Source organism: Falco rusticolus, chromosome 14 (genome assembly GCF_015220075.1).
Source record: "Falco rusticolus isolate bFalRus1 chromosome 14, bFalRus1.pri, whole genome shotgun sequence".
Classification (NCBI taxonomy): domain Eukaryota; kingdom Metazoa; phylum Chordata; class Aves; order Falconiformes; family Falconidae; genus Falco; species Falco rusticolus.
In genome coordinates, this window is record NC_051200.1 from 1,913,992 (window position 1) to 1,927,847 (window position 13,856).

Below are 13,856 nucleotides of genomic sequence, written 5' to 3' on the forward strand. Positions count from 1 at the left end.
ATTATTAAGCAAGAAAGAAGATTACAAAAAGAGGAAAATAACCAAAAATATAATTTTAGCATCAAATTTCTTTCCCCGCTGTTACCATGAATCCTTGAAGCACCCATTAGCCATACAAACTCAAGGCACTATTTACAAATGGAAAATACATCTTGAGTACTGTCACTTAGACTAACACCTTAAAGGTGGTGCACCTGGATACCTCTACACACCACGCCTACACACAATAGCAACCTGCTCAATTTTTCATCTCTTCCCTTGTTCAAAATGGCATTACCACCCATTTATTTGTTAATCTCCCTTGTCTTTCCATCTGTTCAGGTCAGTTAGGGGAAAACTTCCCCGAATTTAGGATTCTGTGGCACTCTTCCCATTAGTGGATTTCTTCTGGCTTAAACGGCCTTCTGGCAAACTACAACATTCTGAGGATGGTCATGACATACATCATAAAAAGCACAACTCTGACAACATTATTCAACTAATCTGACAATTCTGCCAGTGTTGTAGCCCAGCAGGACCTAGGTTCTTCAGGGTGACTGGCGGTTAAAACATTGGTAAGACAGATGACAAAGCAGGCTTTTAGAGGTGCTTTGTCCAACCCTTTTCTCCCTTCTTTGCTCACTTTTAGGAGCTCATGCCATCACATTAATCTTCCACAGACTTAGATCCCGTGGGTCAAACCCCTTTGCTAATGAAAGGCTTCTACCTGGAAAACATTGCCTGCACCTTGGGGAAAGCGAGTGTCTAACAGAAGAAAGACTTACAGGAAATGATTCACGCTATGACCTCAGCTCTTCTCCAGTGTCTTGTCCAGATGCTTGCTTCAACCATCCTGCAGCCAGCTAGCAATGCAGCAGTGACAAATGCTTCAGGAAAAAAAATATATGAACAACTGAATAATCTGCTTATTAAGACAAATAATATCTAAGCCCTAACCAGCACTAATCACCATGCGTTACCCTCAGGAGGAGGCTGTTCTGCTGGATGTCTCCTTCTGTGATCATCATCATCCTTCACCACATCTTTTGATTTTGCTGCCTGGTTTGACAGTTCTGACTCTTTATCTCCCCATGGAGCAATGCTCAGGCCATTAAATTTTTTTTTAACTTACGGATACAGAGGAGAAAAATCATGACTACATGTCCCTGAATTCAGACCAGCCTCTTTGGATATTGACAGTCAAACCATGACTGTAGATCAGGAGCAGAAATTGTTAATAGGTTGATTTATGGGTGGCTAATAGCTAAGTAACTAACAGTTAATGAGGCAAGGACTCATTGGTAATACATCACAGAATGAATAGATTATTTTTATAAAGGCAAGCAATAAAATTAATTTCTAGATGGATTTTTTTTCTTACTTTGATATTCCTAATGGCACTTCCTGAATCACTCTGAGCTGGAGAGTCAAATTGAACAGATTTGGAAATATCCACAGAACCATTTGTGATAACGCAAAGGGAATCACTGTCTGTTTAAAGTTCCTTCAGCATGTTTGGGTAAAATTCAGTTTGTAAGACAGCGATAATAATACAAAATTATGGAATCCCTAAGGATCTTAAAGAAAAACCACTTATTCTCAAATCCTTACTGTGCAGAGAGGAAAAAACATCTCATTTCAAGAAAGACTCCTGACAGATGAAGAAAGGAAAAATCATGAAAAGTGGACTTCAGAAAATTTTGAAAAAGCCAATAACGCATCTTCCCTTTTGATGAAGAAAATTTAGAGCAACTATATTTAGATTCGTAACCAGAAAACAACATTCTATTTTCTGAAAAAGAACTGTGTCTATGAAGCCATACCTTAGGTCTAATGTAATACAGGGTCAGTGTTGTTATTGATTGTCTCTGATCTCTGCCTCTCTGAATAGATCTTTTCTGATCAAGAATTCTATTAAAAGATCAGCCGAATGCTGCTTTCAGCCTGAAATCATTATCTTGTTACAAAGGTTCCAAGACCTCAAACCTGAAGATTTTTCCTTTCTTATACACCCACACACATGTACACACAAATGCCTCTGTTCTGATACCGTAGGAAGCTTTTATCACTGGTGGGCTTCTCACTTCGCTTGAGATCATGCAGTCTTCCATTTGTTTCCCTAAGGATTGTCGTTTCACTGTGAAAGCGTGTCCTCTCTGTCAAGGAAAGCCGTGCGAGGTACGAGATGGAAGGGAAAATATAAACCTCATTACGGTTAACAGCAACATCTGCATTCAGATTTAAGTGAACAGTGACATGAAGCAATTTAAATCTTGACTGCTCAGCCCGCATGATGCATACTTAGCAGCACAGCAGGCAGCGACCACCCCAGCTGCTGCTGTGCCAAGCCAGTGTCACCCCACGGGGGTGCGTGGGGGCAGCGCACGTTTCAGTGGACAGAACAAAGGCTGGCCCAGCCGGCTGGAAAGCAGAAGCAGGCAAAAGCGCTGGGGACCTCTGCAAACACTTACAAGTCATCGTTTCACACAGACACTTAAGAAAGGCTTTGCCAGCTCTTCAGACACTGAATCTTGGGTGTTTGTCTCCGTTGCTTCTATATTAAGGCACAAAGAAATGGTTTTCCATCCCCCACCGTAAATTCAGCAAATTACTAAGTGGCTGATCGGGCGGTTGCGGCGTTATGCTCAGCTGATTGCCGAGGCGGGCTCCGTGCTGCAGGCCACCCAGCTCCGGAGAGCCCTGCCGGCAGATTCATCATGACACGGCTGGTGATGAGAGGCCCCGTCCCTCCTGAGTGCTACGTGCCTGTTTGCTTTTAATGATGAATAATTTGTTCAGGGAATAAAGAGAAAGTTGAGAAGCTTCATTTTGCAGGAGCTTTCTGCAGCACTTGCTAACCTGTGAAATGCCTTCTTTTGGAAACCAGGCTTCTACCAGCACAGAAGGTGATCTGTCACACAGTTATTGCTTTGCAAGATGTTTGACGTGCTGTACTGGTTTTGACTGGGATAGAGTTAACTTTTTACACAGTAGCTGGTATGGGACAATGGTTTGGATTCCTGTTGAGAAGAGTGTTGATAACACAGTGATGTTTTCGTTATTGCAGAGCAGTGCTCACAGGGAGCCAAGGCCTTTTCTGTCTCTCACACCACCCTGCCAAGAAATAGGCTGGGGGGGCACAAGGAGCTGGCAGGGGGCACAGCTGGGACAGCTGACCCCAACTGGCCAAAGACACAGCCCACCACAGCTTTTTATTGCTGAGCATGACGCCGTATGGGGAAGAAGGAGGAGGGGGGACGTTCGGAGCGATGGTGTTTGTCTTCCCAATTCCCGGTTGCGCAGATGCAGCCCTGCTCTCCTGGGGGGGCTGAGACCTGCCCATGGGACGCGGTGAATGAATTCCCTGTTCTGCTTTACTTGCATGCCCGGCTCTTGGTTTACCTATTAAACGGCCTTCATCTCACCCCGTGAGTTTTCTCACTTCAACCCTTCCAATTCTTTCCCCCATCCCACGGGGGGCAGTGAGTGGGGGCTGCATAGGGCTGGCTGGGGCTAAACCATGGCACGTGCTCAGGTCCTGGGCATTTCTAAGGAAGACAGAGAGAATGATGCAGCCTTCAACATGGTGCCTCTTGTACTCTAGGTATTTTGTGTCATTTTAGGTAATAAAAAGTTAAAGTTCAGTAAACACAAAGACTCCATGGGCAGCTAAAGGAGATTTGAGATGACTGTCCCTTATTCTTACACACCTTAGACATTCAAATTATTTTGATGGGATTGGGGCTGGTATCTAAGCTGCTGGGGTTTGAAAAAAAATTCTTAAATGTGGGAAGAAGAGGGGAGTGCGGCCCTTGCCTCTCATTTGCAAGAAGCAAGAACAACAGAGGGAAAAGTTTAATTTAGCATCTTAGCAAAGGAAGGATATGGCACTGAAATTTAATCATGCCTGATATGGCAGATAGATATTTTTTTTTAACAGGAAAAGCTTAAACACTTTACAAAATATTCATTCTCTATGATTAATTGTAAAGCATCATAGATGTGCTTGGCACTTTACTGATGGAAACATTGGCAGGTCTCTGCCTCAGGGAATCTATAATTAGAGTACAGCAAGGGAAGATGATGGATAAGAGTGTATGGGAGGACAGGGATACAACAGTGAAAGATCATGAAGAGCTTTAGATATTCTTTCCTGGATATCTTTTTTGGTTCTCTTCATTTAAATGTGATATATTTTAAATCAAGGACTAGGAACTGACTGAACTTCAGATTTTTTGCTCCACAAACTTTCTGCTGTCCCAAACTGGAACAGAAAACTGAAGTTTTGAAATTCCACATGAAATAAATACATGCAAGAAGGATGATCTGGAACAGCCTCACTGAACTGCCTTACTTTCCTAGGTGGAAGCATGTTTTTCCAGCTTTATCATTCCGAAAAAAATTTACATTCTGGCACAAAGTAGTGAAAAAAGTCTTAACATTGCCAGTGTGAAACACTCACACCCACAGCACAAGGAGGTCTTGAATGTCTGAATGTTTGTTGAAAGTTTTGTATAAGTAGATGTTCCTGTGAAGTGGTTTGGTGTGGCTAAATAGCTTCTAACAGAAAACAGCTTTGCAAGAAATCTCTCAACCAAATCCAGCACTAAGATCATGGAAGACAAGGCGGGTAGGATCAAATAGAAAATACCGGACACAGCATAGTGGTTTTCATTAGGGTAAAAAATGAAAGAGAAAAAATTACTCCAGAGCAAGTACCCCTCGAGAGAGGCCAAGGGAGCCAGGAGAGCTCTGGGTTTTTTTTTCCCAGTATTTGAAGAAAAGTCATAACCAAAGCAACTTCCTTTTGGAGAAAGTGAGGGCCTGGCGTGTGGCCTATGAGCTGGCGAAGGCAGTTCCATGAGGGTACTAAGCCCCCAGAACCCCTCTGTGTGCAAGAGCTGGGAGGCCTGGCCGCTCTGAGCAGCGCATCGCTGCAGCACCGAAGGGACGCCAGATGCAGAGCAGGGAGGGGGTGGCATTTCATGGCCCCCTTCACTATATCAGAGGGGCAGAAATTCCCTGGCTTTGCTGTCAGAGGAGGGCCTGAAGCAGAAAGGCCAAACAGACGCTGCAGGGCAGTGCCACGCTTGGGAATGAACGGACCTGTCTGCTCCTCCCCCGCTAGGGAGAAGGGAGAATCTGACCCAAAATTCAGGGCGTCCCAGCATGCCTAAATCCAAGGGATGCATACAGGATAATTGGCTCTAATCTTTCATTACACTCTATTTATGACCTTATAACTAGCTAGGGGATTTCACTGAATGCTGCTACCCTCCTCAGCCTATATATACAGTACATTTCCCACCATCCACTTTTCAAATGTGCTGGCTTGTCCTTCAGAGTCCAAAGTGCTGGCCATGTCACTCCCCTAAACTGGTCATATGAAGTGACATCTAAAACCTTATACAGTCAGTCCTGAAATGGAATTGAAAAATGAGCAGGGAGGTACATTTCTTTAAGATGATGTCCCTTTCTTGGATGTAAAGAGAACAGCTGTGCTGAATCCACACATCTTCTAGGAGCTGAATAGAGATCAGCAACTGACTTCCTAGAGGATACCATTGGCCTGGAGACATCAACAGCTTCTGATTTCCAGCAGCATGCAGGAAAACTGAGCATGCAACAAATTTCCACATCATTTCAAGTCTATTAATACAATTCTGAAGCACACAGCTTTCCCTCAAACCCATAATTGTGATTTGGAAGTCTCTGGCTGTGTCTTGCACATCAGTGAGTCACTCTGTATTTTCCTTCTGCCCAAGAAGCAATTTGACTATGCAGGAATGAGAAAGGCAAAACAACTTCTGATCTTGCACGTAGATGCTCAGTAGAAAATGACCCAGGTTAAGCACTTATATGATTTGCACTCAGAGGAACAAGCCTTTGGGTGATCCAATGTCACTGCTGGGGAAGGGGAAAGGTTCCTGGTTCCAGGCAGCAAAGAGAAATACATTCACACAAACACATCAGGTAGGTCAGATAAATTAAACCCTTCCGAAATAAGATGAAAAGAACCTCCTCTCTGAGAATAAATACAAAATGGCTATGAGGTACTAATAGGAGAGAACTGCAGCTGTATAGCAAATACAAGAAATCATTTGAGAAAATATATGGAGAAAACTGAAGCAAGGGTGTGGAGAAAGGGAAAGGGTGTTTGGAAAATCATAATGAACCCAGTCTTTTTATAGAACTGTGCTCATTCTCTTTGCTCAGCATGCTAAATCTCTTAAACCTCCATATTTTCCCTCCTATCCCCCTGCCCTGTGGTCATCACTGTGGAAGTTTCGGCTGCAATAGGAAAAGGTTGTTATCAAGCAGACAGAAGAAGAACCTGGGAAAATATTTAGCTCCCTGGCTCTGGATAAAGCTAACAAAGACCTTCCAAAGCCCAGAAAAAAACCAGCTCTGAATAAACTATCTGTTTGGCTACCTTTCATCCAGTGATCTCAAATGACTTTTTATATACACATCAATACTTTCAGCCTCATGGCACCTCTGTAAATGTAGGCAAGTCAAGCTAGGAACAAAGCAGCAGACAGTAGTCACAAGCCCTGACATTCACCCTGTGCTGTAATCAGCAAGAGTGCCCTTTTCCCAGCCTCAGGAACACTAATGGAGTATCCGGAAACCTGGAAAGTGGCAATGAATTTCTCTCAGCAGGCTAAACTGCAGGTCTATGGAGAAAGAATGGTGTTCTGTGGCATTCATAATACAAACAGCGTCAAGTCAAAGGTTGGCAGGCGGCTGTTTCCCTTTGAGCTGTAATTAATATTATCTGAGCAATGCAAAGAGACCCAGAGAGTGCCAGGTGTCTCCTCTCGGCAACCATCTGTGAACAAGCAGGATATTGGTGCTGATATTAGGAGCCTTTCCCATGAACCAGGAAATAGCAAAGTTAAGAGGAAGAGGAACCCAGACAATCTTAAGGAGCATCAGTTAACAGTCCGATGCTACAGTGTGTCTCTAAGTTTGGAAGGTGTCAGTAATAGCGACCAACAATCAAATCTGACCTTTCAGCATCTGCTACCATTTAACATTCTCTCTGTAGAGGGCAGATAGCTGCTGTTTGTAAGGCCCAGAGGATATGGTGAGTGGTCCTCCGGCCACCAAAGAAATATAATCAGCAGATCTCCCACTGGGAGGCTGGGGAGTACCACCACTGGCAAAATTTCCAGAAGCATTTCTCATCAGGCCAAGGGCTCTTCCTCTACTGTTCCTGCAGCTGCATAGGAAACCACCTGTTGCCTTGGGCACTTCCATTAATTTCCCTCTCTTCTGCCCTAAACACACCAGGGCACCCTCTCATATCTGGCCTGCTGAGGATCATATCTCCTGGAAATGGCTCAGTCTCTGCTAAAAATTTTACTTCCATTAAGCTGAATTCAAACCACCTATCTGCAGACTTAAGTGGCATCTACATTAAAGAGAACAAATGTGCTTCAGACTATTTAACAAAGGACAGTGGTAGGAGATCTTGTCAGGTTGTTTATCTGCCTTCCTCGGGTGTGCTTTCTGCCTTTATCTGTTGACTGTAAGGAGACAAGGTCTGGGACTACAGGACAACCAGGGATCTGCACCCATCGGTGCAGCAGTGCGCCTAAGCCACAGGCTGCGTGCACCAGCAGAAAGCCCTCTTTAATACAGTTACTGGAAAATCGCTTTGCAGAGATTGGGAGAACCAGAGACTACTACATTTACTGTCTCCAATAAAAGTGAACAGATCAAAAATGACAATGTTCTGCACATTTCATGCTACCAAGCTAAGTTCCTGGTTTGCGCTGCTTGAGTAAACAGGCTCTGTATAAAAGGCCCATTTTGATACCACGCTGGTTTCCCTTACAACAAAGTGCTTGAAGATGAACTAAAAGACTTTTAACTTACCTCTCGATGTGTCTGCATTGTTCAGGTCTTGCTGTTGCTAACATCTAAAGCAGTTCAGGGAGTGATTCTCCTTCCTTTGAAACTGTTGCTTTCAGTTCTGCTTATTTGCTCTGTGGATATAAAGACGTAAACCTGCTAATGGCCAGTTTGCAATGAGACTCACCGGAATTATTTACTTTTCTAAGGACCTTTGGAACACCTTTCATAAGCTTAAACTTCTAGCTCCTCTCCTCTTCCCACTGAGCAATAACTTGCTAATACATGACTAAAGCAAAATGCTTTTCATATGGGATCAGACTTAAAGGCCCTGGAGAGTAAAAGTATCGATCCTGTGAACTATCAGCATGCAGAATTTCTACCAGCTATAGCAAGAGCACTAGGCACCCCTTGAGATCAGACTCCATGATTGACTGGCAACAGCAACAACAAAACTCTTTACAAAAATGAGAATATTGTACTCTGCCATCTTGGGGATGGAAGACACAAGTTCTGCAGATTTCATGACCAGACCTTGAATATAAGTAACCTGTTCCTGTGCACTCACTGGCTTTTCCCTTTCGCTTAGATCTTCTGAGTCATGACTCATTGAGCTTTGGCCAATCAAATAAATCAATAAAGCTTCTTCTACTATTTCTCTGTGGTCTATTCAAGTTCACATGCAGCAAAATAAAGTCAAATTCCTAGAACTGTTATTTTCTTCTGTTCAAGAAAAAAACTGTTTTAAGCATGTCTGATATCACTTTCTCTGTGAAGAGCTGGTACTTGACAGGACCTATAATATGAGGAAGCAACAAGTGAACAAAAGAATTAACCTCATATGGCTTCCCATCCTCTTTTTTTTTTGGTGTTATTACCATTAAACAGGAGCAACTGGAAAATGTAAATACTGGTTTAGCTAATGTTTCTACACTTCCCTGCAACTTCCTATAGGTTTTCTAGAGTGCAAGCTGTGCATCAGTAGAGCTGACCTGCTTATTCCGGATGTGATCCCAAACTTTCCCATAGCTCAAGAATATTCTTTTCAGTGAGCAAGGAAAATACTTTTCAAGGAATCAGTGAGTAAAGTGACACAGTAAATGTTCTGTTTTCTAGATCGGACTGATAGGTTCATGGATCCACTGGCTGCCATCATACCGATTCACTCACAGCTTCCAGTTAAAGAGTGCCAGTTATACTGGTTCAGTCATATTCTTTCCACATGCTCCTAGCATCCCAATGAGGGATCCAGGATACACCTTTCCTCGCAGGCAGCATCGCAAAGACGGTGAGTACTGTTCTGCCCCATGACGGATGCATCACAACGCTAACTCCAACTCCTTGCTCAATACCATCCTCTTCTGAGATGGAGGAGCATGCCCTGATATAGCTAGTGCCATGCCGAAGCCGCAAAGCCCTCAGCCAGTTGTTGAAGCAGGTTTGATCCCATTAAGATCTTCTTTACACAAGTGGTTAAGCTGCTCATTGTTCAGCACTCATGCCACACTGTATATGGTTTATAACAGATGGGTCTTATTAGAGAGCCAGAAGCTCTGCAGTGCACACTCCTAAAATCCCTGTCTTGATACTTGGTTAAAATCATTAATTCTAACTTTACGCAACAACAAATAATGTAGGACAGCTGTGCTGGCAGCACAGTAATTTGTGTCAAACCCCTACGGTCACATTGAAAAAAAGTGATCTAGGAATGCACATGCCAAAAAAAGACAGAGATTTTCTACCGGCACGTTTTAATGAAGGTATCATTAATGTGTCCAGTGATTGCTATCATTTGGGTGGAACAAAAGGAGCAGCACTTCTACTGCCTTTCATTTCTGTTGCCACAATTCCGCAATCATATCTCAATAATGTCAATTTGCTGGCAGCATTAACGTTGTTGAAAATGCCCCCCCCCGAACTCTTAAAGCGCCTTGTATTTAGCCGTGTTCTTCAAGGGTGCAGCAATGAGAGGAAAATATGTATTACTGCTGATCAAATAATGAGACATTCCTGGATCATGACTGTCATTCCATGCTTCAGGCTTCAGCAGGTGCCATTTCACCATGTGCTTCTTTCTGTAAGCCAGCTGTTGGGAAGCAAAGAGAGGTCACCAGCTATTATCAGCAAAATGCTGGTTGTTTCACTTCAAGCACAAACCTACGCATGCTGCACAATCAGGCCTGTAATAGACATCGCCCTCAGCACAATCTGGACTGACTTCTTTTCCAGAACAGGCTCCCAATTGCCCAAAATATCATACATCCAATCTATTGGTAAAAGACTTTCACTGAAAAGGCAAATGGTGTCTTCAGCAATGTCATGCAATTTATACATGCTACAGAATCTCAGTGCAATTAATGGTCTCAAATAATCTGGGGTAGTTATGCATCTGCATAAGTAGTTAGGTAATTTCACCAAAAAGACCTGAAAAGTTTGGGTTTCCTCTCATTTTAGCTGTGTAAATTAGGACAAACTCTCTTGGATATGGACTGTTGTAAAAACCTTGTGAAAGGAGAATGAAGCCCTGTAATTTTTCTTTACACGTTTGCTGACATCGAAGGAATTCATAGCAGCTTTCCTGAGCTCCCCAGGCCTGGAGGTAGAAAGAGCTGTGGACCAGTGGTGGTGTGATGGGAGAAGGTTTCTAGCACCTTCTGGCCTGCAGCAAACACACTGCTGCCAAACCTGCAGCTTACCCTGGAAACACCCCAAAACATCAGGGTCACCGGGAGTGGGCTGCATTATCTGACACAGGTAATTAGGAATCAAGTCTCCATATGGATCACCATGCCTACTCCTCTTACTCACAGGGTACTCATGCAATATAGTCTCTAAGGAGTTAACAGAATATCAGCTTTCTTCTTCTTCTTCACAGATGACAGGGTATAAAACACTTCCCTTGCCCCGCAGCAACTCCATTTCCACACTAAAAATCCCAAAGCAACACCTTCAACATACCACGGGAAGCCAGACGTAAGTGGATGTTGCAAGTTTACTCATATCTTGGGTGCCATATGCTATACGGTAATATTTTGGGCTTTTCAAAAAAGCGTTGGTTTTCTATTTTTTTAACGTGTGTGTGAGGAAGTGTCTGCCACCAAGTTAACATTGCTCCATTGAGCTGGAAGCAACAGGCCCAAGCATTCCTGAAGAGTAAACATTATGGTCTAGATAGGGTATTATATCTCTTGTTCTATTCCCCTGTGACGCAAAAGGCTTCCAACACCCAGCTCTGCAACAGACTGATGATCCAACGTGAAAGATGTGCTGGAAGAAACCTGATGAGTTAAATCCCACTATAACCATGTATTTTCCATTACGTTGGGTCCAATTCCAGACAGCACGATCACACGTAAGGCAAAGTGACAAGCCGCGCTGCGCTGCAGCCTAATGCGGAGTGACAAAAATACAAAACTCCCTGAAACAGATTTCAGGAAGTTGCTTGTGGGGAGGGTGAGTGGAGGAAGGTGGTAATTAGCAGATCTGCAGCTCACCATGGACTCGGTGTTCAGCTGTCACTCACCCACTCACGCGCTCCTGGGAATTTGTGGAAGACATTCCTGTCTCTTGGAGATGGTGTCCCTCCACATACTGTGCAAATGGGCACCTGTGGAGGGAACCCTTCCACCTCACTGCTCCCAAAAGCAGAGGACCCCTTGTCCCTGGCCAACCAGCTCCACATCTGCTGGGTGTCGGGGCGGATTTCTCCTCAGAGTTATCAATCTGAATCCCAACCAAAGATCACACCAGATGTCAACACCAGGGTGCTGAGCAGTCCACAGAAAGTTAATATCATGTCATCTGACCGTTTTTGGCTGGACTGATTTTCAAATCATTATAGTTTGACTATATCTTTTATTTTTTTACTAGATTTAGTACTAGTGAGAGAGATAACTCACTTATCTCTATTCTACCAGTTATTCAGAGAACACACGGAAGTTTCAGTAATTTAGGCTCTCTTCTTTGGCTTGCTAGTCTTATATAGTTTAGATAACAAAAGGATCATTCCTCAGACTAAAGCAGAAAGCCCAGTGTTTGCTCTTCATTAGCTGTAATCTTCTTTCCTAACATAAGGAATGTCACTTCATCTCCAGCGATGATGGAAGACTCTACGTGATTTTTAAGATGGCTGTTTGAAACCTTCAAAACTTACTTAAGACCAACAAGTAATCCCCAACCCTGACAGACTAGTCTCTACAGGCCGCATCTGGATTCCTAGTTAAAAAGGGGAGGCCTCAAAGTATTTTCTCATCTTTGAAATGCCTATGTGCACAGCACAAGTACGTGGATACCCTCATCTAGACGGCATACATATGAAAGTCAGCCACAGTTCCAGAGCACATTAAACAGTTGCACTTCAGTAAAAACTCTGTAAAGCAGCTTCCTATATGATGTAAAGAGGAGCCTCCGTTTCTGATTAAACATTCTCTCTGCAGCAGTGATCCAGTGATTCAGAGATACACGCAGATCTCCAGTCCCCTTTCATATTTTCTGATTTTCAACTAATAAGCAGGACAGTACATCTCACGGCTAAGAAAACTTTTGTAGCTAGATTAAATTCGAGAGTCAAAAGTGAACTAGCATAATATCTGGGTGCAATGGATGTTGTTGCAGCGTTACCAAAATCTTGTGGCTCTAATCCCAAGTGTCATATCCTACATTATTCCTAAATTCCCAGCTCCCTGCATTAGAAAGAAATTTTAATGGTTGTAAAAGAAACTCCAAAACCATGAACTGAGAATGAGTTACAGACTTGAAAATGATCAAAACGATACAGGTATTTTTAAAAATCTAATGAATTTTAAGTTGGCCTCAAGGACTGTCAAAGGCTGGTGCTAGCACGCTACTAGCATGCTAGAGATGCTGTAAGGAGGTGACGTACGGCTGCAGAGACTCGGTACTATTCTCTCTTCGATGGGTGTGACAGGTAGGCTGTTGTCATTCCCACGTTATGCAAAATGTAGGGAAAATAAATCGAATAGTTTAATACTCAATCTCTCTGCCTAGAGCTGGAGAGCAAGACAGCACGGACACGGGAACACTAGAGGGAGCAAAGACAAGAAAGCAGATGAAGAGGAATGAAGGCAGGGAAGGAAAAGCCACACCAGCTTCTGAGGCAGCGAGGAGGGGAAGGGAAAGGAAGGGTTTGTGTTTCTTGTGCTTCCAGCATTGCATCACATTGACTGAGCACAGGAACAAAATAACAGCCCTTTCTAAATGTGTACAACGGAACGGAACCAGCTGGATTCTCATTTATTATGCACATATTATTATGGATTCAGGTTCTTAGGTCACACAGTCATCACTTGCAGCCGGGTAAGCACCTTACTGGAGGTGGCTCTGCCCGTTACTGGGGGTGGCTTTTCCCATGTTCAGCAGCTCTTCCAGAAAGTCTGGATTCCAGCTCACTCCCCTGGAGTGAGCTGCGTCGAGGGCAAGCGGGAAGGGAAGAAAGCAGTAACACATTTTGCTGTCCGAGTGAGCTATGCAGACAGCTCATGCCCAGCAGACAGATCCATCCTATCTGGTTCTTCTCTTTTGTTTTGGGACTGGAACTTTCTTAAACCACCCAAGCTAGTTTGAGGCTTTCTCACTAGTTTCCTCCACTCAAATGACAAACAGCTATGCATCCCAACCAAGCTTCCCTTTAAATAATCAGAATATGACAGAGCTGCTCTTTCCACAGTTTAATTCTCTCCCTTTAAAAGTTATTAGAAGTTATTAGCACTTCAGGAGTCATTTTACAGCTTTGTGCTTTCATCCTCTGCTTCCACAAGTCAGTTCCCACTGAGCTGCTTCATAACTTGTTTAATAGTTAATTTGTTTGGACATCATTAAAAGTATTAAGGCTCCAGGCAACAAGGACATGCCAATTACTGTGTCATGTAATTTAATTGGGGTTGGGGGAGGGGGGGAAGCAGCAAACATCAGTTTTAAACTGCTTAAAGGCTTGTAGCTCTTGCTGCTGAGAAATACGAAGAGAAACTGATCTGCTCAGAAAGCCTGACGATTTAGGT

General features: G+C 43.4%; 1 protein-coding gene across 21 annotated transcripts in view; it reads right to left on the bottom strand.

Moving 5' to 3' along the window:
• The window catches only part of C14H8orf48 (chromosome 14 C8orf48 homolog), a 97,690-nt gene that overhangs the window by 40,723 nt on the left and 43,111 nt on the right, over positions 1–13,856 (bottom strand). For 19 of the 21 annotated variants that reach the window (XR_005107433.1, XR_005107436.1, XR_005107438.1 and 16 more), the window contains 3 exons: positions 7,864–9,925; positions 2,030–2,135; positions 765–866 (listed from right to left, as the gene is read on the bottom strand). The gene's annotated coding sequence lies outside the window, so the exon portion shown is untranslated. The remainder of the gene's footprint in view (positions 1–764; positions 867–2,029; positions 2,136–7,863; positions 9,926–13,856) is intronic. The other 2 variants (XR_005107422.1, XR_005107426.1) reach the window with 2 other exon arrangements.